Raw genomic sequence first — 27433 nt, forward strand, 5'->3', positions numbered from 1 at the left:
ATGCTAAACACTGCCGGTTGTGAAGGGGTGCTCATAAGCAATCTTAAGCTATTAGTTTTTAAAGCATAATGGCTGCTTAAATAATTATTCTAACCGGAATGCACTTTAATAGATCAGTAGCTAATTGCCATACTATATAAATGTTGCCACCGTTTCAAAGCTGATTTGCGAGATGGGTAGCCTTTTAAAATGGGCTGTAAAATAAATAAATCATTTTATAGCTACTATGCTAGCCACTATTAGCATTTACATTTTTCATGACCGAGTGGGCTGTATATGTGTTATTTGCTTATTTGATTATTACCAGGTTTTTATGGTCAAAAAGCAGTACAAATTCTGCACATTTTACTTTACAATTTTTAACTTTATTTCATAAGCAATAGATAGCTTTCTAATGTTTCAGAAAAAGATAATTAAATTTACGTTAATAATTAAAATATTTAAAAAAAATTCAAAGTTTTAATTTCGAATTTAATGTGTTACCTGTGCTTTAACAAAATATTTTAGCTGCTCTCTTACAGTGGCATATTCTACACAGAATACAATTTACTCTAATGTACAAGCATTCCAAGTCATAAAATTTGATATCAGATCTTTTGCAAGTTGAAGGGGCGATCGTCACGACCCGTTAACTCGGTAAGAGGTGTTTTTATTTGATATCAACAGTTCTTTTTCTAAACATCAATTTTAAAATGGGATATGTATTATATATATATGGGATAATTCTCATATGAGCTGTTGTAAAAGCATTTAAATCAATATATATTTCCGTAGGCAGGGCCGAGTCCACTTGCTTACTGTATCCCGAATCATGTACCTAATTATAGAAACATTGTTCTAGGAATTTATAGAAAATACGTGTAGTTGGACATCGAAAATCGACCCGCGAAATTTTTAGTTTTCGGGCTTTTCATAGTTAGTTTATTACAGAAATTCTTAGTCTTTAGTTTTTGACGACAAACTTCAAAATGTTTTCCTCTTACTTAAAATACATATGTCTTATAATAATTGTTTCTCATCAAAATGATGTAGCATAGTTTTCATTGATTCAAGTAAGCATGCAATGTTTTTGGAACTGAACTGAAATTGATTTCACATAAAAAGTGTTACACATCAAAAAATTGGGAATCTCAAGGGCTATACATTTTAAAATTGAAAAAAAATCGTTTTAACCAATAGAAATAGACAAAAAGTGCTTAAAAAACGTTTAGCTTTTTGATGATTTGTAGCTTGTTTCGTGATTAGCATATTAATTAGCTTTTCATTGACATATAACTCGTACCTGTGGCAGTAGTTGTTTAAAAACTATAAGGCTTTAAAATCTTTTTTTTTTATTTCCAGCTAAAGTATCGTGTTTTTCCCAAAGTCGTAGAACAAAAGTTTTCCATTCTTGTTAACTTGAAATGTCTACATTAAATGGACCCATTTTAGTTAGTTTAAGGATCTTATACTTTGATTCTAACATAAAATTGTATATTGTAAATATTTTCAAATTCAATTATTTAATATTTTTTTTAATTATAAAATATAAAGTTTTGACATTAATAATACAAATTTCTCCGAGCTGAGTAAACTTAGTTAAAAACCCAATCGCTAACACCACTTAGAAATATGGTCGCAAGGAAAGCAGATGTGTGATGTGCCTCCTGATCTAAAAATTGCGATAGTAACTTTTTACGAACGATATGTAAGATGTTCATGTTCATTCCCAATCTCTTCTAACACTTTTAATTAAAGCTTTAATTATCAAAAATTCCCTTGTGAAGCGATGGCTTCTACACCATGTTGGGTCCTGTAATGCCGTCCAACCTGCATGCAATATTTTGGCATTACTCGTATCACCTGAAAGGATTTCGGTGGCGTTACCCTCACAAACTGCCGAGACTAAACTAGTGCCGATAGAGGTAACAAAAAGCAAAAAAGCACGGCACGCAGAAAGGACAGCTGAAAGGCCGAGAGTTGGGACGGGAAAAGTCATTTGCTTGCTCGTCCGACAAGATGTTTGTTCGTTCGGCAAAATAAAGTACACACTGTCTGGTCGGAAGGGGTGGCCAGGGGCTCGAAAAGGGGGCTTAGGGTGCTGTGGGGGCTGTTGAGCTCCCAGGGACATTTGGGATAACATGCGAACACGGCATATTTGCTGGGCTACAAAACGCCAAACGCTGTCTTCCAACCACTCAGCCACTAGGTAATGAATGGATGCGCATGCATGACATGGATGCAATTTTCGACAAAGAGCAGGCTAGGCCCCTTTCTGTTCTGGGCTCCCCTGATTATCTCGTGTTCTGCGCAGCCATATCCCAGGCCCAAAAGTCCCACCCCGCCTGGCTAATATATGTAGGGGGTTTTCGTACACGGATAAAATCAAGTCGGGAAGTCTTTAGCTAAAGTTAGCAAATCTTAACAAGTTGATATACAATAAACTACAATAAAGGAGAACTTAAAGGTAGCAAAGGTATTTTCAATGGCTTTGTTCAAAATTACTAAAAAGATTTCTAAATTAAGAATTTATTTATTTAAAAATGGCAAATTTTCAATATTCATATATATATGAAAATTAACAGTTTTTAAATAAATAAATAAAATTGTTTCTCTATGCTATTTTTATCAAATATTAAATAATAGTAAGTAAATATATGTTTTACAAAACATTGTCTTAAAATCATTAGGAATTTGTCCAAATTAACAAATAAATGAAATGAAAATTTGTAATTATTTTAATTATTTCAATTAAAATATTGTTTTTAATGTTGTACGATATTAAGCTGAAATTTAATAGAAGAATTTAAGCGGGTTAAACTGTCAAATCAAATAAAAACAAATTGTTTTGAAGCCCCTCAGATCCAGTGACGGAATGTATGCTTTCAACATGATTAACCTTGAATTTCTTTCGGTGCATGAAAATCCACGGATAGCTGTCTAGTTTTCGGATCGCTTGTGGCGATTTTGGAGTCCTTGAAAGGGAAGTGCTCTGCCTTTGATCAGAAGTGAGTTAATTGGCTATTTGGCAGGCTGCATGGTATTGCCAAATTGGATCAAAGGTATGATGGAGGGGCATACACACACCATGCCATACACCACCCACCCACCACCGCCCACTGGCCATTTGAACACCACCCGTTTTTCCGGCCATGTGTACTAATTAAAAACCTGGCAAATTCGTAACCTAAAAATACCAAGGCTGCCCGAGCATTTTGGCCATATTTCGCGGCTGTCGAGGAGGCGGAGCGTTTTCCACGTTTCCACGTTCCAGTTGCAACCACCGCCCACCGTCCTTCCGCCCGCCGCCCACCTGGAAAGAGCAGCGCCGCCCGCGAATACGCCGCCCGTCTCTTTCGCACCGAAGGAGAAAACCCGTTTTCCACTGCACATGCGCAACTTTCGAACCCCCGCTCTCTGTGCGCGCTCTCTCTTTCGCTCACTCTCTCTGCAACGAGTGCTTTTGGCCAAAAGCGAACATGCAACACAACTAGTATGCGCTCGAACTCGGTAATGCGCGCATCATGGGCGAGAGTGGGCGCGCAAGGCCGAACCGCAAGTGGGTGGCGCTGGGCGGTGGGTGGTGAGAGGGGGTGGGCTGCATACCCCGAATCTTGTGAATAACCCAAAAATGTGTGTGCCCCTGATTGGGCCAAGGTAGGAGCACCGCCAGCCAGATCAACAATTCCGCACGGCGTAAACAAACACAAGAGTGCCAAAGTTTGCTGTCACGTGCTTGTCAACAACGTCTTGCCGTTTTATAACGCCCTGACCCCGGACACGATGAAGCTTTACAAGTGACCCCGGCCGCGTGGACTTTGCACCCGCCAACGGCAGCCACTACCTTTCTACCTTCTACCTTCTTCTAAAGTCCCCACAGCGCTTTCATGTAAGTATTGTTTACTACGATTGCGTGATATTGTGCTTAAGAAAATAAACCCAAGGAAATTAGGTCCACAAAGTGGTGGCCGAATCGGAACTATACGATTTTGTCAATATAATAAAGGTAGCGAAAGCATATAATACTAATAGTAATAATTTATAAGATTTAGGACAGCAAATAGTTTACAGTCTCTTTAATAAAGTTCCCTATAAATAAATTGGCAAAGTGCTTAGAATTAAAACTCACATTTGAATAGAAGTTAAGAAAAATTAGATCTAAACTCTGCGGACTTGTGAACTTTATTAGTCCCAGTAAGATTAAATAATACACTACTTGTCGTGACTAAACAAAATCAGCTATCAATCAGAATTAAACTTAGATAAAACAGAAAAATACCACAATTTATATATTTTAAGTGGTGACAGGGCTATAATTACAATTATCAATTTATTGGCGAGTCAGTAAAAGTGGCAGTTGCATATGTGCCTTTCTATTTCGAAGTTCTTAAAGCATTATCAAATATCTTACCTTTACAATAAATATTTTTAAAAATCTTTATTATACCTGTTTTATTGAAAATATGTTTTATCTATTTGCCTATAGTTTTTACAAATTTATTTAAATATTTGATAAATTAAACTAGGGCTTAACTGGTTCCTTACTTAACTGGTAACTTAGCTTAAACATAGTCCAAAAACGGGCAGTCTTCATATGAAAGGCGCTGGACCATCGGACTATGTTTCATATTTTTTCCATTAATTTTCCCTAGCCAGCGAGGAAATGCCATGCGATGCGTTTAAAAAATACCTGGCGCAGCGCCTAAGAGTTTTCTCCAGCGCTTGTTATTTATACTTTTTATTCGTATGATGAAAAGCCACGCAACAATGTTCGTCGCGTGTCTGGAGCCATAAACAGAAATTGTTTCGCAAAACGCCTCCGTCGCTTTGCGGGCACCATCGACATTGCAAAATAAACCTGCACAGCGAGAGAAACAAAAAATTATCAGGGGCAAAATAATCGTATTCATAAATATGCTTTTCCATTTTCCACACACAGCTCCCTTTCCCCTAAAAAATATGCTAGCATATATATATTCCTATATAGTACACCCTTAGTCTAGGCAGCTATTCATCAGCGCATCATGTTTAAGCGTTCGTGGCGTCGATGATACAAACCGATAAGAGACCAATTTCGCAATTGTGGCGCTGGAATTTTTAATTAGTTCAAGAAAGCCGCAGCCGGCTCTTGGCCAGGTAGCACACTCACTCACTCTTGTTATGGCCAAAAGGTACGGAACCAGTCGGGAACGAAGTAATATCCTCTGAGGCGCACACGAAACGCAAGCGAATTTGCATACTGCTGTGCTACTTTCAAGGTCCGAGTACGGCCATAAAATGTATTAAACTAAAGTATGTGTTAAGTGCACATGTCACAGGTCGAATTCCCGAGTGTTATGATTTATCTGCTATTATAGTTTTGTGGGCTTACACATGAATAGTTGGATAGATAGGGGATGGTATTTAATCCATGGGATAATAACAGATACGATGTACTTTTTATCTGTGATTATTCCCCAAATTTGATTTGGATAGATAGGGGATGGTATTTAATCATGGGCTAATAACAAAGACGATGTACTTTTTATCTTTGATTATTCTCCAAGTCTAAATATAATTTGAAACTTATTGAAGGTTGATCCAAGTTACTTATATAATTTACTCCTTCTTGCTTCTCATGCTTTTAATTTGGGTCTTCACATGAATAGTTAGATAGATAGGGGATGGCATTTAATCATTATATAATAGCAAAGACGATGTACTTTTATCATGGACTATTTCCAAAAAATTTAAATATCATTTTAAATGTATTGAAGGTTGATCCAAGTTACTTTTAAAATTTCCTCCTGTTTGCTTTTCATGCTTTTAAATTGGGTCTTTACTTTTAATTACAATAATCAATTCGTATAATTTATTACAAACATAATTAATTTTAACTTTCCAAATATAATTGCAAAAGATTATAAAATATACGGTCTCAATTTTTTTATTTTTGGCTCATTAATTTTAATTGGAGTAAATAAATCAAAGAATTTAATATGAATCACCGTATTTGCATTAGTTTGGTCTTAAACACCATAATTAAAGTCAAAAGCCAGCATGCAACAACTTTATTTAAATCTCCCACTCTTTCCTGCTTAAGCCCGGCCATATTAGAGCCAAGTTAATTAACAGTTTTGTTTAGTCTTTGTGTCCAAAAGTATTTTGTTTCCGATCGCGAATAAGTACGAATTGTCCGTGGCCATACGCTCGTAACTAACCGACTGGCTAGACTTTGTGTGCGGTTAGGAAAAGCTGGCGGTTGCCAGCGGAGTATAAGTATGGAATAATTAAAAACAATTCAATTCGCAATTTGCACCATAATAAAATGCATTACATATTCATTTATGCAGAATATAACCGCTAAACTGCAACTGCAACACCGCAGATCGGAGGTAGAGTCTGCCACATGCAACCGGATTGCACTTGGGTGCAGTGGAGCAAGAAGTTGGACCTGGGCGAAGGGTCGTTGCCTGCTTTCGGCTGTGGGAACCGCAATGCCCTCCGAACTCGATTGATTGTTTCCAAACTGGCAAATATATATTGAGGCCTACGAAACACCCATATTTTCTAAACACCCACTTGACACGCTCTCGGGTTTTGGGTCAGTTTCCACATTTCGGGGCGAATATAAGGCTGCGTCTTGAATATTCATAGCTCCGTCTAGTAACTAGACTACTTTGTTGGCATGCAACTATTTCTCGCGTTCGACTAAAATAGAATTTGTTTCATTTGATGGTAGACTGAGTCCAACGTCTGCCTTCTAGGCGATATGAATACTTTTCAGCGAAATGAATTTTTATTTTAATGAAGAGCGCCACTGCACGCACATTTCTTCGGGAAACCTTGTTAAGTGTGTAAATTATTGCGAAAGATTGCTAATTTTTTCTAAACAAACATAACTTATTAATGCTTTCAACCCATTCTCACCATAAAAAGTGGAATTTGTTTTGAATGAGGCGATGCAAAATCACGGGGTATGGTTATTGTTGGCTGTAATTATTTCTTTGATTAATATGTTCCAATCTAGAGGAACGCCTTCACTGCTTTTTATTTAAATAGATTAATATGATAGCTAGCTATTTTTACAGGCTTTTCTTGACTATAATTTGTTTTTAAAAAAATCAGAAAAAAGTATTATAATAACCATAATTTAAATAGGTGGAAACGATGTGCTCTCTTTATTTCCATTTTTATCCAATTTTTACCATTAAAAGTCTAGAATTTAGGGCAATTGTTGAGTTTCCAGCAGAGACTCTTGCTAAAACCGTCCAGCTATGAAAAGACCAACTTTCGGTTGGGGGAACAGGTTTAGTTTATGGCTTTTAGGGGTCGCTTTTAGCGGGAGCCACTGCCACAATGAGTGTTTAGCGTTCGTGCTGGCGATTAAGCTGTTCATTCGCTTGGCACGCTTTGTGTGGCAACCCCTTGGCTGTTATTAAAAAATACCAGCCTCCAATTGCAGGAAGCAAATGAAATGTTTTCTAAAAATTCTTATATAATGTCTTTATCATCATCCCTGGCTCCTCATAGGGGTGATAATTTATGTGACATTGAACTTCACAAGTTGAAAGGATGTTTCAATTTGAAAAGCTGCTTAAAATTGAAATATATTCAAGTAGAAGAATACTTGATAGGCACAATTGCCTTAAATATATTTTAAATTCATTGTCTTACCATTTTTTGAAATATTTTTATTTTTATTGATATTTATTTTGATGCGACTTATACATTATGATTTTTGAATTATAAGAAATGACTGAAAAAATTCATTAAGAGTCTATTTAATCAATTAGCATAGAAGACACATTTATAGAAATACATTAAATGAAATTTTCAAGTTTTTAGCATTTGTATCATATTTAAATATACTTTAAATGGTGCAAGTTAAGTTGGTGTTTTTTTTTAAATCCAAATGCAGCGATAACACAATAAATTGTATCAATGCTATGCAATCATAAAAATCTAAGCCACTTCTAAAGTATATTTTATTGTGTAAATTGCACATATATGTGCTTTAAAAATCCAAACAAAAACTAAGGAATGCCTAATATTTTCGAACTTTAATTTTAAAATTAAATTAATACTTTCACACATTTATCACGCCTCGCATTACCGGAAAATGAGCCTTAAATTCCTTAAATTTCCTGCTTTAAAATCGGAATAACCGTAGTCGATTATTTGCGGACTTTCCGTTTAACACTCTGATGTCTGATGTCTGTGGGCCAGGTGGACTGGGTGGGCGAAATGGAGCTCTGGGCCCGCAAAGGTCTGGCGCTTGCGGATGAAGAAGAGTGAGTTTATAAAAAAATGTGAGTGCTTTCATTGATGTCGGTTGGTTTATCGGAGGTGGCATTCCCCGGCTTTTTACATTGTATACTGCCCATGAAGTCCAACCTTTTATTTAAATGTTAACAATAAAAATGAATTTGCATTTATTGATTTTCGGGCCGGAGCATTGTTGTGGGGGCGACACTTTTAAAAGAGGTCACATCCATATCCACGTAGCGAATCAACCAAAGTCCCTCTGGCTTGCCACTTCTTTTTTCTTGGCCACCGAGATTGCATTTCCAGTGTGAATAGACCACCTTTAATAAGCCTTTTAGATACGCCATTATTGTCTTCAAGTTGGCCAAAATGAAGGCAGCACACACGATGGCACAGACGTAATAAAGAGAGCAGGAGCCGTAGATCCTGCAGTAGCCGTTTGTTAAGCCTTTGTCTAGCAGCCATTTTAAGTGCCATAAAAAACTCCAAAAGTTGTAGGAACAATGTAGACAGCGTGTTTTCATTTTATGCGAATTAAGCTGCCACTTGAACAACTTTGCCTCCACGAGTGAGTGGACTGGACCGCCGAGAGACCGGGACCGACACTGACAACAACAACGCCAACAATGCCAGCGACAACGACGACGACTACGTCACTGACAGTCCAAGAACAACACATACGGGGCACATCCACATGAGTGTTAGGTACACATGACTCACATGGTTCATATGTGAATGGTATATATGGTATATATACTGTCCAGATTTTACAGGAATTTCAGAGAACATAATGTATTTTACCTAACAAATTTAAAATTTATAACATTTGTTAGCTATATCATGGAAAGTAGTCTAACTAGATAACATCAAGCATTTTAAATCACAATTGGATAATTAAAAAAAAAAAAATTTTACATTAGAAATTCTGAAATTGACAAAGGCGTTAGTTGGAACTACATTACTGCTGTGTAAAAACAATTTACAGCATAAGGTCAACTTAAAAATGAATAAATTAATATACATAAATTGATATACATATTAATTTGTACGGAATATTATATTTTACAAAATCTGTTATCAGAGTCAAATTTTTTTTCATTTAAAATCCTATAACCTCATTTTTTTTTTAGTTCTCTTAATAAACATTAAATTTGGTTTTATAGTTTTGTTAGTCCAATGGTTTTTCGTTCCTTAATAACCAACTATTTTTTTAAAAGGTAATATCAAATTCAATGTATCCTAGTACATAACCTAGTTGTATATCTTTATCTATATCCAGTGTTATAAACTTAAATAATTTCTGTTCTAATGGGAAATGCCAAATTTTATTCCAGAAAAATATATAACAAATCGTATAAGTTATGTTAAAAATTATGAAAAGTTCAATCAACATTTCAGCCCTGAACGGTCATAAATTTGTAGCCCTACGATCTATGCAGAGTTACCCTAAAACTGAAAAACATTGCAGCATACTTTTAGGACGCCAGGACACGGCCTGCCGGCATTTCCTACAGGGCACGGGCACGAAGGACATCCTCGTCTACATCAAACGAGAGCGCCCACAAGGGATACAGTTGTTAACGTGGCCAAGGAGCAGCGACTATGGCGGGGACAAATACACAAACATGGTTGCCACGAGTGTCGTGAAGGACGAGGGCCGCAGGACGCTTGCAGCCGAAGGAGCAGAGCACTTTATGTGCATATAATGTCCGCTCCCACACCCAAACTCAAACACCCAGGACCAGGACCCTTCGAGTACAGTGTCGGCCAAGTTGCGGGGAATTGTTAATATTGTCTGGGCCTGTAAGCAGCATTTACATGCTGGCCGACACCACGTACTACATACGTCCTGGCTGATGGACGGGCTCCTTTCCGAGCGGATGATGCCGGCTTTAAGTAGGCCCTTCTCCCCGCCCCGGTGAAACAGACATTGTTTTAAAAATATGTACATCCTTGCATTTTGCAGATGTTGAATTAACCGACGAAACCGGCAGCTTTCATTAGAAGCGGAGGATGGACCCAGTGCGGGAGTTTCGGGGTGAGTACTTGCCATGTATGTAACTTAGTTTCCAGTACATAGCCTAGGTTTTATACATTAATAAGTGGGGTCAAAGGAAGGGGTAGTAGATAGACATAGGTCCTAAAGTTGGACTCTTTTGGGAATTTTAAGGGTCAGTTTGGGATAATTTTACCCGAACTGCGGTTTTAAATTTAATTTAAAAAACCAAGAAACTTATGACCCAAGAAAATTATTAAAAATATAAATTAGTTTAGAAGAAATTCCAGAATAGGTTAAAAAATATTCCTATCTAATCGGAAAAGTTTTTGATTTTTAAAGATTCTTAGACCTTTAAAACATTTTAGAAAATGTCAAATTTGAAAGTCACAAAAAGTGATATCAGAAATTTATTTATGTTAAGTGTGCTATCGTCACGACATTATAACATTGCATAGAGGTGTTTTTGCTTGATTTATGGGTATTGTTTGAACTTGCGGTTAAATATTTATGTTACATTAGGAGTTTTAAATATTCATAATGGGTTACTAGGAAGAAATCTCTTCCTTAGATTGATCATTTGAATCCCCTTTAAGTATTAAGCGATATAAATCCGATATATTCCGATTGGGGCCCATCCCTCTCCAGTAATCGATTGGACACGGCTTGGCAGCCGGATTCCGTCCTCGAGCATCTTAGGTACTCGAGTAAAAAATAATGATGCGAGAGTAAATGAGATGCTATTCAATTCAAATGGCGTGGGATGCATGTGAAATGATACGCACATGCGAAGGTATACCCATGTGCCATTCCACAACCTCCTCCAAATCCAAATCCGAGGCCATATCTATGTGGATGGGTTCGGCACATGTGTGCGCGAAGTACATTGATGCATGGTGTATATACGAGTGTGGTATTCCTGATTCCAGAATGTAACACACATGGATAGCTCGCTCATTTACCGCCTACTGTCGCCACTGGCTGCCGGGAGTCATTCGTCAGTCAATCCGTCGTCCTCCCAGAGTCCCCATACCATACCATACCATACCATACCTTACCATCCATATCCTCGTACCGCTCCACTCCGCCGGGGCATGTGCGCCAAACCAGCGCACATTCGTCAGAATTTGCATTTCAATTCGAATGTCAGGATGACGGAGCGTCGAATTTGGGTGGCGTTGCCATCGGAATGAAAATAAATCACGCTGCCTTACCGCATAGGCAACTGGGGATCGGGGTGCTGGGATATGTGCGGAGATGGCTGCCGAATCCTGCGGAATGGGAACGCACCACAAGAGCAAAACAGAGCCACCATTAAACCAAAACAGAGCCAGGGGCGTTTTCGTGGGGGTGGAACTCATTTATTCGCATTTTTTCCTTGCCAATGCGAAAATGAATGTGGAAACTTTTCCGCCATCATTTTGAGTGATGTCAATTAGATTGATTTGATCAGCGAAAATATGTGATTTATCAGACAGCAACAGCGGCTGGGCGGCCCCAGGACATTCGTCTCATCGCCCCAAAGCAGCCATCCTACACATCCACTGGATGGCCATATCCATATCCCGACCACGGTGCGTATGAATATCTAATGTGGCACACACGTACTATATACGCAATCCGCTTCATCACTTGGCTACTTCATCAATCAGTCATCTAACTAGTTCTGGCGTTCTGCTCCATTTAGTCTGGACCAGAATGCAACACCGCTCTTTAAGAGCCACTATTTGGATAAATACTTAAACATTTGAAGGTTTTCAGGGTCATTAAAGCGCTGGTAGCTTATCAGTTTATATAAATCTTTAAATTAAATCATCCTTCTCTGCAAGGTTTAAGCTGAAAAGGAAAAAGTTTTAGCTTGGAATGTTGGTATATGTATGATGCAAATTTATCTTCCATTGCAATAAGTAGGCACAAATATATATAAAACTGTATTTATACCCGTTACTCGTAGAGTAAAAGGGTATACTAGATTCGTCGGAAAGTATGTAACAGGCAGAAGGAAGCGTTTCCGACCCCATAAAGTATATATATTCTTGATCAGGATCACTAGCCGAGTCGATCTAGCCATGTCCGTCTGTCCGTCTGTCCGTCTGTCCGTCTGTCCGTCTGTCCGTCTGTCTGTCCGTCCGGATGAACGCTGAGATCTCGGAAACTATGGGAGCTAGGCTATTGAGATTTGGCGTGCAGATTCCTGAGCTTCCTACGCAGCGCAAGTTTGTTTCAGTAGACTGCCACGCCCACTCTAACGCCCACAAACCGCCCAAAACTGTGGCTCCTACAGTTTTGATGCTAGATAGAAAATTTTAACTGAAATGTAATGTTCTCATCAATACCTATCGATTGACCCAAAAAAAAATTTGCCACGCCCACTTTAACGCCCACAAACCGCAAAACCCTGTGACGCCCACAATTTTCATGCTAGATAAAAAATTTTAACTGAAATGTATTGGTCTCGTCAATACCTATCGATTGATCCAAAAAAAAATTTGCCACGCCCACTCTAACGCCCATAACGCTTAAATCTGTATACCGCCGGTAGGTGGCGCATTTTAATCTCGCTTTGCTGCTTGCATATCTCCATTTAGCTGAGTAACGGGTATCTGATAGTCGAGGTACTCGACTATAGCGTTCTCCCTTGTTTTTATTTTAAAGAAATAAATTCTAATTCTATATTTTTCTTAAGTCTTCTTAAAGAATTTTCTTGACTTTTAATACGATTTTAAAGATAATGATTAATTTAACTTTTTGAAAAACCTAAACGCATTACAGCACTTAAACTATTCTCTTTATTTTCCTATCAAAAATTCCAAAGCAAAACTTATTAGGCTTCCATTAAAATATGCAATGGGTTTACATTAATTGAATTAAAAAATGCACATTCCCATTAACTTTGTTCTTTACCTTTACAAAAACCATTTATTGACCTGTTAAAAGGAACTTTCTATCGTTTAGTGGTCATTATTTATTAATCACAATAATTTTCCGATGCCAACTACAGCCCACAACTAAATCTCCAAATTAGGCAAGATATCCCCTCAAAAGCACACATCAAGGCGAATAACTTGTGTAGCCGGCCGTGTTATAAGTTATAACGACCATAATGAGGGATATTTGATTAACCGCTCTCCGCCATTCCCGTTGTGGGAATACACATAGTATAATAACGTATCCGGGGCTGTGGCGAATCACATTGGCAAACAAAAGCGGCACGTTACTAGCAACGCCTACGATATTAATAAACCATTGGGCGAAGCACTTGCGGCGCCGCACAAAGCAAATAAAATAAATCAAATCGGAGAAAAGAAAGCAGGCAAATCGCAATCTGAACGCAAGTGTGTAATGGGGGAAAACAAAGGGGAGTCCCCTGATTTTCTTTTTTTGGCAGTCCAAATTTATGCGCGCTCTTTGCCCAGCCGCTCCCACGCAATGTTTCCAAGTTTTCCGGGGATCGAGAATTGGGGATTTTAGATGGGGGATTGGGGATCGGGCACTCGTCCTGCGGTTTCGGGTTGTCCCCTTTTTTTCGGGGGTGGCTACATGTGTCAATAACTCATTTTCAAATGGAAATAACATCGAATAAAATTCGCGCTTCCTCTAGGTTTTTTATGTCCATAGCAAACCCCAATGCCACCGCCATGTGTGTCAATCCATTTATTCTCGTGTTGGCCGTGGTTTGGGCCACGGCCCCTTTGACTGATGAAATATCGTGACAAGCAGTATAAAAGCTATTAAAGTCGAGTGTAGATGGCGCTACTTGAATTTGTCAAAATGTCTTTTTACGCGCAGCCGGCACGGGCACTCAAATCCAATACACGCCTATGGTAAAAGTCGCCCCGGGAACCGCGAAAACCGAATGCCTCCCACCCGAAACAAAACCCACCACCCACTCAAACACATACGTCATGGGAACGGGTGAAACTTTGATTGATGCCGTTGTGTCACGCAGGCGCGCATGTGGCTAATGGGCGGTCGCCGGCATAAAAAACATTCGACTTTTCGGGGGGCAGGGGGGACGGAGCCGGGGTCGTCGCAAATCAATTGAGTGATGTTGCCAATTTGGGCCTGGTTCGGGCCGCGGATTCGGTGAGCTATCTTAATCGAGCCCAAGTCGCTTGTTTTAGTGCAGTTGCAAACGCCAGAACAAGTTAGTCTGGGCCGCTTGAAGATGTGCACTACGAGAAAATTGTTAAATGATATATTTTTTATATTCGTTAGATAAACCTTCATAATAATATCAAATATCTTAATATTTAAAAATCCGCGTCCTTTTTATCTTAAATGTATTCACACTTGTTCACATAATTCCAAACTAAGGTTACAACCATGCATCTTATGGAAGAAATGTTTAATAGTTGCAAATAGCTAATAAAATATAATTGTATAACACCAAATTATGATTATCCCATGTAAACTTATAGTCAAAAAAACGAAGGAATATTATCCATAACAATTTAAAAGTCAAAAATAATGATAATACTATAATATTTTTTCAATACTTGCAAACATGGATAGATCTTTTTAGTTTCAAGATAATTTCAAAGTACCAAATTATAAATGAATTCACTATTATTGTCTAAAATGTTTTAGGATGGGCTTATTTTACGTTAAGGAAACAATCTCTCAAACAAATCGTATGTAAAATTATATAGTAAATTGTATTCACCAGAAAGATCTTATTAGGGAGGTGTGGTTGCATGCTCATATTCATGGGGGGAATTTATTAAAAAAAGTTATAATTCGAAATGAGATCTGCATTATATTTTCCTGAGTGCAGAGCCCCGCTGTTGTTCAAGTGACGTCCACAAATAAACGCGCGCCCCAAATGCATCAAAGTAACGAGCTCAAGCTGCGCACCACAGCTTGTCCTGGTCGAAAGGAGTGCGGGAACATCCTCATCCGCATCCCATACCACACCATACCATACCATTCCCATCCCATCCCATTCCCAGCCACTCAAGTGCCCTACAAGCGACTGGCGCCTGCAGTTGTGATATATGAAATTAACTTAATAAAGCAGTGAAATATCGCCAGTGAATGGAACGCGATTCGCGATTCGCAAGAGGCGATCAGCGGGCGCTAGGCGACTTGCTGCGACTCCATAAATTGTGGCACTTTGGGGGTCAGCCGGCTGAGCGCCTGAGAGATGTGGCATCCCGCAACACCTTAGGTGTCCGCTGGCTTACACTGCTCACAGATAGTTGCTGGGCCTTTGAAATGCCTGTCATGAATATGAATGGCTAATTATCAGTTGTCCCAAACATTATGGTTCAGACTTAAACATACCTTAAGGTTTTATTCATTTGGTGCTCATTTAGTTAAAATAAAGTACACAAAGTTAAAAAAAGAAATTAAAAGTTCATCTAACACTAACTCAGTTCACATTAAATGGAAATTAAGTGATTCTGACTTCACCCCCAGTGAAATTTAGTTTTTAACCTATGCTACCCCTTTGTAATAATAATCCCCTGAATTTTTAGAAATTCATAGCTAATGGTGATCTTAAATATTTTTAAGAAATATTAACAAATCGTAAATATTCAGACCGACTTTCTTAGGTCTCTCTTTTGTGTCATAGTACACTTTTTAATACAATCTTTAAGAACTTAAATGAATTTAAAGCTCCATAGACAGAGAATCCCCCCTTCTGATTAAAACTTAGCATAAGAAATATTTAGCCGGCTTAATTCGAAATTCCCCCGGGAGTTTAAGCTGTCGAATTGCATTCGAAGGGAGCCCGAAAACCGATTGTGGGGGCTCGGTCACCACAAGAGTGTGTGCCCCGATGATGGCATTGTGCACCATTGTCTACCGGAGCCCCATTGTCTGGGCTAAATTAAGCAAACTTTGCATGGGTGCGAGTTTTGGGTGCCCTGCATAGTTTCGTCCCAAATCAATTCACCCGGAGCAGGGAACTCAGCCCACCTTATCTACGGGCTCCACTCGCTCATCCTCCCTCATTCGGAGAACAGAAGGATTTCGAAAGTAACACCAGATATAGACCTCGCAACACCCTGCCGGCCTTAACTTTTCACTATGCCAGGGGCCCTAAGCCGTAAGCCTGCCCGTGAGCAGAACGCAATAAATTACGTTAAAGACGCCAGGCCCAGAGAAAACCAGACCCAGAAATTTGCATTCCACATTTAGCAGCACACCACCCCTTCGGAAAAGCGGCACACGCATCATCATAATTAATAAGAGACAATTTGACAATGGCCCTTTAGCGTTAACAGCGATATTACTTTCAGCGTCGAAGTGAGCAGCCGCCGGAAAGCACACACACAACACACAACACCCAGCTGAAAGCACACCACACACACTCGCCGGATGGAACACACCCCTTGCCATTTTGCGCCAAATTAAATTCAACCTCAATTGAGGGGTTAATTTCTATCACCAGGCAAACAAAAACAAAAACAAAAACGCCCAGTCCGCAGACGCTACGTGTGGGGTGGCCTCGAAAAGGGGGAGTGGACGGGTGGTTGGGGGTGGGATGGGTGGAATGGGGTGGGATGTTGGGCGGGCTGCTAGGTCGCCCCATTATCTGCATCGAGTTCCACATAGAAAATCATTACGGCATTCGCACCATGAGACGTATTCAATTTGAGTGTCGTTGAGCTCTTTATTACGTTAGTGTGAAAGTCGCGTGCACCAAAAGCACAAACGTACACAGGGAGAAACGTTAACTGTATTTTGAACTGAAAGTATTAATATTTAAAATACTACCTATATCAAAAGATTCATTTTCTTTAAGTTTTTTCAAGATCTTAGCCCTAATACAAAAATTAAGTAGTCGGTATTTTGAATTTAAAAACAAGGAAGAACGCTATAGTCGAGTACCTCGACTATCAGATACCCGTTACTCAGCTATATGGAGATATGCAAGCAGCAAAGCGAGATTAAAATGCGCCATCTACCGGCGGAATACAGATTTAAGCGATATGGGCGTTAGAGTGGGCGTGGCAAATTTTTTTTTGGATCAATCGATAGGTATCGACGAGACCAATACATTTCAGTTAAAATTTTTCATCTAGCATGAAAATTGTGGGCGTCACAGGTTTTCGCGGTTTGTGGGCGTTAAAGTGGGCGTGGCAAACTTTTTTTTGGGTCAATTGATAGGTATTGATAAGAACAATACATTTCAGTTAAAATTTTTATTCTAGCATCAAAACTGTAGGAGCCACAGTTTTGGGCGGTTTGTGGGCGTTAGAGTGGGCGTGGCACTCTGCTGAAACAAACTTGCGCTGCGTAAAAAGCTCAGGAATCTGCACGCCAAATCTCAATAGCCTAGCTCCCATAGTTTCCGAGATCTCAGCGTTCATCCGGACGGACAGACAGACGGACAGACGGACATGGCTAGATCGACTCGGCTAGTGATCCTGATCAAGAATATATATACTTTGTGGGGTCGGAAACGCTTCCTTCTGCCTGTTACATACTTTCCGACGAATCTAGTATACCCTTTTACTCTACGAGTAACGGGTATAACAAGGAAGAACGCTATAGTCGAGTACCTCGGCTATCAGATACCCGGTACTCAGCTATATGGAGATATGCAAGCAGCAAAGCGAGATTAAAATGCGCCACCTACCGGCGGTATACAGATTTAAGCGTTATGGGCGTTAGAGTGGGCGTGGCAAATTTTTTTTTTGGATCAATCGATAGGTATCGACGAGACCAATACATTTCAGTTAAAATTTTTCATCTAGCATGAAAATTGTGGGCGTCACAGGTTTTCGCGGTTTGTGGGCGTTAAAGTGGGCGTGGCAAACTTTTTTTTGGGTCAATCGATAGGTATTGATGAGAACAATACATTTCAGTTAAAATTTTTATTCTAGCATCAAAACTGTAGGAGCCACAGTTTTGGGCGGTTTGTGGGCGTTAGAGTTTAAGTGAACATAAACGTTGAGCAATTGTATTACCAATATTGCTTACATAAGTGCGTAACAATTTTCAAGGAACCACTGTTGCAGGTTTTAAAGTTTTGTGTTCTTCAAAAATCTTTAAAAATTTTGAAAAGCTCAATTTTTTTTTGACTATTGGTATTTGGCAAAAAACCAAAATACTTTATGTTTTTACAAATAAACAATATATTTCAATCAATAGGTTTGAAGCAAAATAAAATTTCTTTCTTCTTTTTCGTAGTTTAAGGTTTGTTAGCCAAAGACTTTTTTGGAGCTACTTACATTTATTTTTGAATCACATTAAAAATATTCTGATGCCCCCTATGTTTAGTCAGAATTCTCTCATGTGAACATGGTTAGGTCTAACTGTGTCTTAATTAAAGATCTAATAATTGTGCTCTGTGTATCGTCCTGTGGCATCGCAACCCTGCACCACCCCCTGGCCCAACCCCTCAACCTTTCGCATTCATTCACGGTGCGTAAGTCAGAGCAACAACAATAACAGAGCCGGGCCTTTGGTGGAGGAAGTGGAAGTAAATTGAAAGCATGCTGCGCGGCCAAAAGAGGACTTCCACTCCGACCTCTCCCGTAACCCTAACCCTTCAATTGGCAGTGCCACAAAATCCATTAGCAGGCAGCGTGCGGCGAGGAGAAAAAGCCAAGAGCCGGCAGCATCGGCAAACGGTGACCATGAGGCTTTTATGCACGGAGCGTCCTGCTTCGCCTTCGGTTAACCATGGGCATGCCACTCCAATCCAATCCACTCCTGGCTTTCAATCTCGACGAGACTCATAAACATATGCGCCTCACGTCGTTCGGCGTGAATTTAATGTGGCGGCGGTGGAGTAGACGACACCCCCAGCAGCCGGCAAAAGCCAAGGCTAACGCTGGAGCTAAGGCTTCAGACCCCCGACTTCAGATTCAGACAGACGGTTAGCCGTTCTTTGATGAGGTTACTGACTTTGGCGAATTAACTCCCACCGTAGCCCCGGGCCTGGGGTCGCTGGCGAACCGGAAACCACTGCATTTTGTTGGCCCAAAACCGGGGTGGCACGCTTCAACGCCTCGGAAAATCTCGGGGGACACTTTAGCAGTACAATGCAGCATTTAGATAAACCGAGACTTTAGAGCCCTTTCGACTTGGCCGGAATAAATGCCGGAGTTTGCAGCTCCGGAGGCTGGGGAGTGGAAATCAATCCTTCCTCGCGGGGTGCGTCCTTGTAGCCAGATTAGTTAAATGGCATTTCAGGGGGAGTTTGCTTTGCTCATTTAATTGAAATTAATAGATGCCGCGATTGGGTAGGAAATGGGAAAACACAATTAGGGTAAACTTGAATGGTTCAAGGTTTTCTGATTCTTTATATTTTTTCAAATATGGTTTTCGGGTGATAGATCTTATCACTTGGTTATTTAAATAAGTAAAACACCACTGCCTAGACTTTATACAATGAATATAAACAAATCCTAAAATAGGGCCACCTTGTTTTTCAGAAAGAAGATTTTGTATGTAATACCTTCGAACGTAACCCTAGAAAACTTAGATTAAAACTGTTTTTTTTTAAATCAGATACAATTCAAAGTAAATCTGTTCTGTTTTCAGTACAAACCCTATTAATATTTAAACATTTTTCCTTTTCATTTTTGGTATATATAATATTTAAAAATATTTGATATTATAGCACAGTACTACAACCAATAATACCTCTTTAGATTTCGACCATATATTTTCCTATCACTGTACCCCCAATCAACTTAATCACTACAAACCCCTCACTACCGCAGGACTAACTTAGTCAACATATGCCAACAAACGGGCTGTTCCTTTGGCCACATTTCACCGGATTCCGGCCCTCCGATCTAATCAAACAATCAAACAGAAATAATCGGGCATATCAAAGGCCCACTACAAGTGCCCCGAAATCCAATTGGGACGGCTCACCGATGCTAGCTGCCATAAATTTTATTTATTTATGTGTGCACCGTTTTGTTTTCCGCTCAGTTCTCTGCCCTGCGAACGGGAACGAGTGTATCGGCCCGAAAATCGGCCATGAATATCAATGGGAATGGAATATGGGGGAAATGTGCGTCATCGGCACGCGCCGCTTCATCCGATACAGCGGCGGTGGCTTAGCCACTCGCCTCCAATCTTGGCCCAAACGGTCGTCCTTGTGGGTGGGCGGGTTCCCGGGGAGGGTTCGTGGATATTGTTTTTATCACGGCCAGACGAGGGACCTGAAAACGAACCAGAAGACCTGACCGCGGGCCTTGAGCACTTGTGCTCCTGATGTGTATTTAATTTTATTTTATTTGGGATTTCTCGCAGCCGAGGGGAAGTAAATCACAGCAGTCTTGGTATTTTTTCCAAACCCAAATCGGAAAGTGCCGCCCGTCGCTTTTGGGGGGTGGTCTATCCTGATGGTCCAGGGTTCGATACATCGAAACTACCAACATATGTGTGCAGATGTGCGTCTTTTTCCGGCTTACACTTGTCGGCCATCGAAGAAAACGAGTGGCAAAAAGTGACATCGAGTGCCGAGAGTGTTGATTGTTCGTCATTGGCAAATAAGATAAATGAGTGTCTACCCTCGGCAGCAGCTGAGCTTTCGTATTAAATTCATGAAAGTTAAGTGCTTGGTAATTGATGTTATAAAATATTTATGACAGACAGCCCAACATCAGGCAGTTCCGTTGGCAGAACAGATCGGAACAGGTAGAAGAGGAGGTGTTCATACCTTTTTAAGTGGCGCAGTCGTCCTTAGTCCCGAGTCCTTCGGGCGGACTGATGGCCAAAGTTAGATTTGGCTCTAATTGACATTAATTATTTAAAAGGACGTCGTGCGAATCCTTCGACCTAAGTGCCGCTCTTTGCCCTGCGGTGGAACGGTGAGCCTCAGAGCTGCTCAAAAAGCCAGCGATAAATAAGTTGAGCAATTGGAAAAGTCTGGGGTTCTACCTAGAAAATCTTGCTATTGCAGTGGCAATTGAAAACTAAAGCTAACTATTTGGCAGATACAAAAAGTGATTGTAATATGCACATTTGTTTTCCATAATTATAAAAACATATGGTCTATGGTCCGAGTACCATTTTCTTAGGGTACTCAGAAGTGTTATAACTTAGACACCCCAAAGAAAATTTCAAGATCGATTATACTTTTTTATTTTTTATTATTTTTTTTTTTTAATACTACTATGTATAGTTTATAATATGATTACAATCAATCTATAGTAATATTATTATAATCATGGCAATTTATAAAAATGTCTAACTTAATTTTTATTTTTATCAATAATAATGCCTTAAGTTCTTATAGGTTTTTCTGTGAATTCCTTTATTGAGACCACTTAAGAAAATATACAAAAACAGCACAGCCTTAGTTTGGCTAAATTTAAAAGGATTAAAAAAGATGAACGTGATTTAAAAAAATGGTTTTTCAAAACAGTTTCCTGTTTTAGATTTAGCTGTTACTTTACATTCGTGTATTCAGAAGAAAAAAGATTTTAATTTAAAAGCACAGCTGATATAAATCAACAATAAATCAAAAGACTTAACCAATATTTCGAAGATACTTTTTGTTTTTATGTGCCATCTTTTTTAAACCAATCTGTCGCAAGGACATACTTTCAAGAACCCACAGTGCACCCCATTTATTTGGTCACCCTGGACAGACGGCACTCAGGATTTCGGCTTGGCTCACTCTCACTTGACCGGGCAAAAACTGATAATGATGCTGTTGGCGACTTTGTGTTTGCTTATGCCGGTAGCCTTGTGCCTTGTGCCCTGGTCCAGAGTCCTTGGTCCAGAGTCCTTGGTCCTGGGTCCTTAGTCCTTGCAGGGGCTGGCTTTGATGTTTCGCCAGGATGATGAATTATATTTGACATCTATGTGCTTGGCCCCTGTCCTCGAGCTCCGGTATTAACACATGTGTGTACCATGCCACAAAGGTATGGGAACTAATATGTGTGCATGCGCAGCAAAGAACCACCCAGATATCCACCCACACTCGTGTGATGAGGGCCGCACTTGGATATGTTTATTTTACTGTCAAAACATTAAAGCGAACTCCCGCCGAAGCCGCCGCTCGGGGTTGATTGTTATCAGGGGGCGGTGTCGACAGCGGTGTACCTCGTCGAGGGTGGAAACCCGTGGTATTTGGTCCTGGTCCTGGTCCAGTTCCCGTACCTCTTGGCCACCTTCGGCTTGACTCCGCAGACAAGTCTATTTGCATATGTTGACGGCATACTCCGCAGATCCTGGTGGATTTCCTGCTTAACGGCCGTGGCCATCACAACAACCCCTCCTCGACGACCTACACACATGCCTTTCTGACAACTCATAACAATCACTCATCATAAACAAAGTTCGTTTTTATGTGAGAAGGAGATGCTTAAAAAATATACCTCTATATATATACAATAGATGTGGAGTGGCACAAATTGCAGGTGATGTTTCTCCCGTCTTAAGGGGCAAATCCCTTTAGCTCACGAGTTAACGACTTGCCAATTAGTTAATTAGCGAACTCCTGCTGCGGCTTCGGACGTCTTAGCCCCTTGATTCCTTTGGCTAGTCACTCATTTATCTATGCAGGCAGCCCTTGCGGTCAATTAAAACAATCCGCAAAATAATTGCCAAGAAATTTATTCGCTTCATTAGCCCGTTCAGCGAAGTCGGGCGGGAAGGCACGAAGTCAGGCGGAAAATTAAGTGAAATAATTAAATCTCAATCGGGATCTATTAGATTTGTGTAGCCTTTGGCATTGGCTTTCGGCCACGGCCCTTGTCAGCAGTCGAGGGATGAACACACAAATAAATTTGGCAGGACGGCGGCTAATCTTCGCCCAGCAAGGGGTTAGCGTTTGGCGTTAACGATGGGGTTGAAAGGGCCGCGTCCCGGATTCGAAAGTGCAACAATCGCAGGGTAAAAGAGGGCTTTCGACTGACAACGACCATTTATCACCCACGCAGCATCTTTCATAATCAGGCTGGCCGGCAAAATGCAAATGACTCAGTCTGCGGCGGAGCTGCATATAAAGGACCTGGCCCAGCCCAGCCCGTCCGCGGCTTTTAATTTACAACGTCCTACGTCCTACGTCCAAAGTCCTACGTCCATGTATCTGTATCTATACGTATACGTGCAGCCGGGTCCACAGAGTGGGGCCCTGAGCCACAGCCGCCATCTTCGCCACAATGCCAGACAAAAGGTCGACACGTTCCCATTCCGACCGACTTAATTAATTTATGCACTCATGGTCGGTCGGCAATGCATCGGGGTCTCTCGGGGATTGGGGATTGGGGAATGGGAATGGGAACGGGGACGGGGATCGGGATGGTCTGGGATGGCCAGTTTAGTCGGTCTTCAGCCAAAGGTGGACATCATTTCTGGGGCTCTCTTCTTGAAAACCCGCCTAATTTTAAAATTAATGAGCGGCATCTTGATGGCCGATGGCAGCGATAAGCCCCATGATTTTGACTGTCCCAGAGATCCAGAGAGCCCACGTCCCTGCCGCTCGATCACAGCTTAAGTAAATCACGTGTTTATTGGCACTTCACTTACGACACCGTCACCAAAGAATATAGGAGAGACCCCGGGCCCAGAACCAGAGCCAAAAGAAAACGAAATCGAAAACCAAAATGGCATCACTCTATAGGGCCTGCACTCTATATTGCCCCGGATCGGGATTGGGACTGGGATCGGGATCGAGGGAACAGAACCAAGCCAAACCAAACCGAAGCGAACCGACTGACCAACGTCATTAATTAGCTGGCCGTGAAGTGTGGGGAACGAATGGAAACCGACGTGTTTATTTGGTTTGTATGCCCGTTCAACAGCCCAAATGTATTGGGCCCTCATTTAGGAGTTCTTTTGTTTTCAAATCTTTTGCCGCCCGGTACAGTGGGCCCTGAATATGTTACAGACAGTGTACTTTGTTTATAAAAGGTTAATGAATAAGTAAAATAATGGTATCAATATATAGTTTCTTATAGGACTATTATGAATGGGAAGATCATTAAATACCAAATAATATAATAATATATTAGATAAATTAAAAAAATGTTTATTTTATATATGAACATGTATAATAAAAGTTATTTTGTCAATTTTATAAATTAAATGAATACATTTAACTTTGTATCCATAACTTTTTCTTATAAAACCTTTGAGATATTATGTATATAAAGAAACTATATTGGAAATGATAAAATATCAAAGTTATTACAAGTCCTTGAAGTATTATCATTCTTAACAGGGAAATATAAAGACTTTTATTTCAAGACATCACTGTAGTCAACCCGTTGTGTCATTTATTTTGTTTGACCGGAAACTCTTTATCTTACGGTTAATCTTCTTGATATTTCAGATGTGGAAAGCCCAAATGCCGATGCATTCTTGATTCGTGACATTAAGACAAAAATAAACTTGATTTTGGTATGAAATTGATTCATTCATTTTCAATCCATTGAGTAAGATTCTTATCCGATGGATGAGTCGGGCCAGCATCGGCACTTCCAACTGTGCGCACATCCAACAGGTAGTCAAACCAGACAAACTGTCTCCACTTGGCGGAGTGTTTTCTCTTCTCTGCTTTTTGAAATCGTAAGAGTACCAGTCTTTTCAATAGAGGTAAACATATATTTTCATAATTAATGAATGCATTTTATGTTAAGACAGATGATGATGCTGAACGCTGATAAACCATCCAAAACAAATCAGTTTGTGGAAATCGAATCTTGGTCTGTGGATAGATAAAGCTCGGATTATTTTAAATGTATGCATCTATATTTGTTAACTTATAAAATATCTAACCATTATAAATAAATTATTTATTTTCCCTTGGCTATCTAGGCTGTTAGCGGACCGCGAAGTCTACGGTTTGTGTATCATTTTAGTATTGAACATTGTGATTGCAAGCATTTATTCACAAAGTTTTATTTTACAGATCACCCACCAAACCTGGGCTTACTAAATTTTTATGGGACCGGAAGCAAGCGAAACAATTACAACAGATACATATAACCTACATAACTAAATCTGAACCAATAAGAGAATAATTGGTTTTATATTAACCAATTGGAAATGTTTCGAATTGGATTATGTTTAAAAATTTAAAATATATTATTTTAAGAGGTTTAAAGGGGTTTATTTAATGTTGATTTTTATTTACTTACAAATCTAAGAAAAACTTATATTTAAAGCAAATACAATTTTGACTAGTTATATTCATTATAAAAACATCTAAGTACTTAATCCGAAGTAAAATTTAAATAAAGATGAAAAATTTTCGTTTCTTTTCATTTAATATTATTTACTTACAAATCTAAGGCAATAATTGCTTTTATTTGAAAAAAAAAACAAAAAAAAAGTTTGAATTTTATTAGTTATATTAATTATAAGTAAATCTAAGTACTTAATCCAAAGTAAAATTTATTAAATATAAATAAAAGAGTTCTCTTAATCAATATGATACATTTTCTTATCATCATTTATTATTTATATATTTATTTCATTTTGTTTATATTTGGGCACTTGTGTATTCTGAAAGAGAAAGAATAATAACAATTCAAGAAAAATTAAATTATTAAGCACATTTATATGACCTAAAGTATGGCTATCTATTACCTCAAATTAATTCAGTATTTATTGCCATGCCTTCGGTTAATTTTTTCATTTAATATATTGTCTTGTCGCTTAAACTTGAGTCAGATTTTGATTGGTGTTTTCCTATCGGCTTATCACCCTTAAAGCACAATGTATGAATATAAAACACACAAAGTATTTTAAAATTGCAATGTTACTGAAAAAAAATGTAGAGAAAATATTATAATTGAGCTTCAACAAAAAAACCAGAATGTAATTAATACCCCTTTTTGCAATAAATATATAAGTAGACATTGATGTGTAATTTAATATTTATCAAGTCAATTAAAGAATGTAGTTATTAACAGAATATGCCAAATTAAAGCAAACGGATAATTGTATGTATATTCATGTTTATTATATTGATGTAAATAAAGAAAGCGCAGATTAGGTTTTGATATTCTGTCAATTCCAAAAAAGTAACATTATGATCAGAGGTAGCTCAAACTTTGTTCAACTTTATTATCATATTTCAATTATTTAGAATATTTTTTTAGATTCAACTTACAAAATGCTTATGGCAATTGATTGAGTCATCTAGACCGAGAACCAATAGAGCAATATAAGCAGACATGCTAAACATATATAAGTTCCGTCGATTAAAGGAGATAAAATGATTGAAAATTATAAGGAATGCTTACAAGAAAAATTGTTTTGACCATTCTCCGGTCGCGCAGTACTGCAAAAAAAAAAGATTAAATGCGCTTTTCTTGAATTTATCTTTTGCTAAACTAAATACCTCCTGAAACTTTAAAGTATTCGATTAAGAGATCAAATGAAATCAATTTTTGAACCGTAGAGTCAAAAATATACCTTCAAATGATTTTTTGTTTTCGAAAGGCTGTCATAAAACTCTTTTTTTCGGCTACCCAAAATCTAATCTAAAAAAAACCAAGTAAATTTTTGGTCTAAATTGTAAAGTGGTATGTAAGGGGTACGCAGTGGGCTTAAGTCGCATTATGTTTTTTTTATGAACTGATACGAATAAGTTTAAAAATTCCATAAAACAAGTAATACACAAAAGATATCTTATTAAAGAGCCAAAAGTTATTTGAATTTGAATCAAAGATATTTTGTGTGATGATTTAAGCAAATACCAAAAAGAGAATTATGTTTATTCATTAAAAACGGTTGGATAATTTAATATAGGATTTCTATGCTATAAATAATTCTAAAGATTAAGAAGAATGCAAAAATATAAAAATAATAATATCGTTTAAAATTTTTTTAGAGTGGGGGCCCAAGTAGGTTATTATAACGTTTTTAAAAACATTTTGAAAAAGGTTTTTAAAATAGATTTTATTTAAGTTCTCAAAAGAACCTACTAAAAAAAAAACTAAAAATTCAAAATATTATATTTTTTACAGTTACAGTTTTTAGTGATCTTTAAAAGTTATCTTAAACGTACCTTATATAAAGAGAACATGATTACCTAGTGCTTAAAATTAAATAAAAATTTTTCATTAAAAACGGTTGGATAACTTAATAAAGGATTTATTTTTTTTTAGAAATGCTATATATAATTCTAAAGATTAAGAAGAATGCAAAAAAATATAAATAACAATTTCGTTTAAAATGGCTTTAGAGTGGGGGCCCCAATAGGTTATTATAACGGTTTTAAAAACGTTTTGAAAAAGGTTTTTAAAATAGAACGTTAACTTAAATATCTCAAAA

At 38.6% G+C, this 27433-nt stretch overlaps 1 long non-coding RNA gene across 2 annotated transcripts; it reads left to right on the plus strand.

The window, feature by feature from the left end:
* Positions 1-3516: 3516 nt before the first annotated feature.
* Positions 3517-25285, plus strand: LOC136116942 (uncharacterized). Of its 2 annotated transcripts, none has more exons than XR_010654056.2 (7): positions 3517-3868; positions 9695-10122; positions 10193-10264; positions 24483-24718; positions 24790-24890; positions 24968-24993; positions 25062-25285. It is a non-coding gene; the product is annotated as an uncharacterized lncRNA (long non-coding RNA). The 2 variants fall into 2 exon arrangements; XR_011604302.1 differs by having other exon boundaries at positions 24794-24890.
* The last annotated feature ends 2148 nt before the right edge of the window (positions 25286-27433 follow it).

The sequence above is a fragment of the Drosophila suzukii genome, chromosome 3, assembly GCF_043229965.1.
Source record: "Drosophila suzukii chromosome 3, CBGP_Dsuzu_IsoJpt1.0, whole genome shotgun sequence".
Taxonomy (NCBI): Eukaryota; Metazoa; Arthropoda; class Insecta; order Diptera; family Drosophilidae; genus Drosophila; species Drosophila suzukii.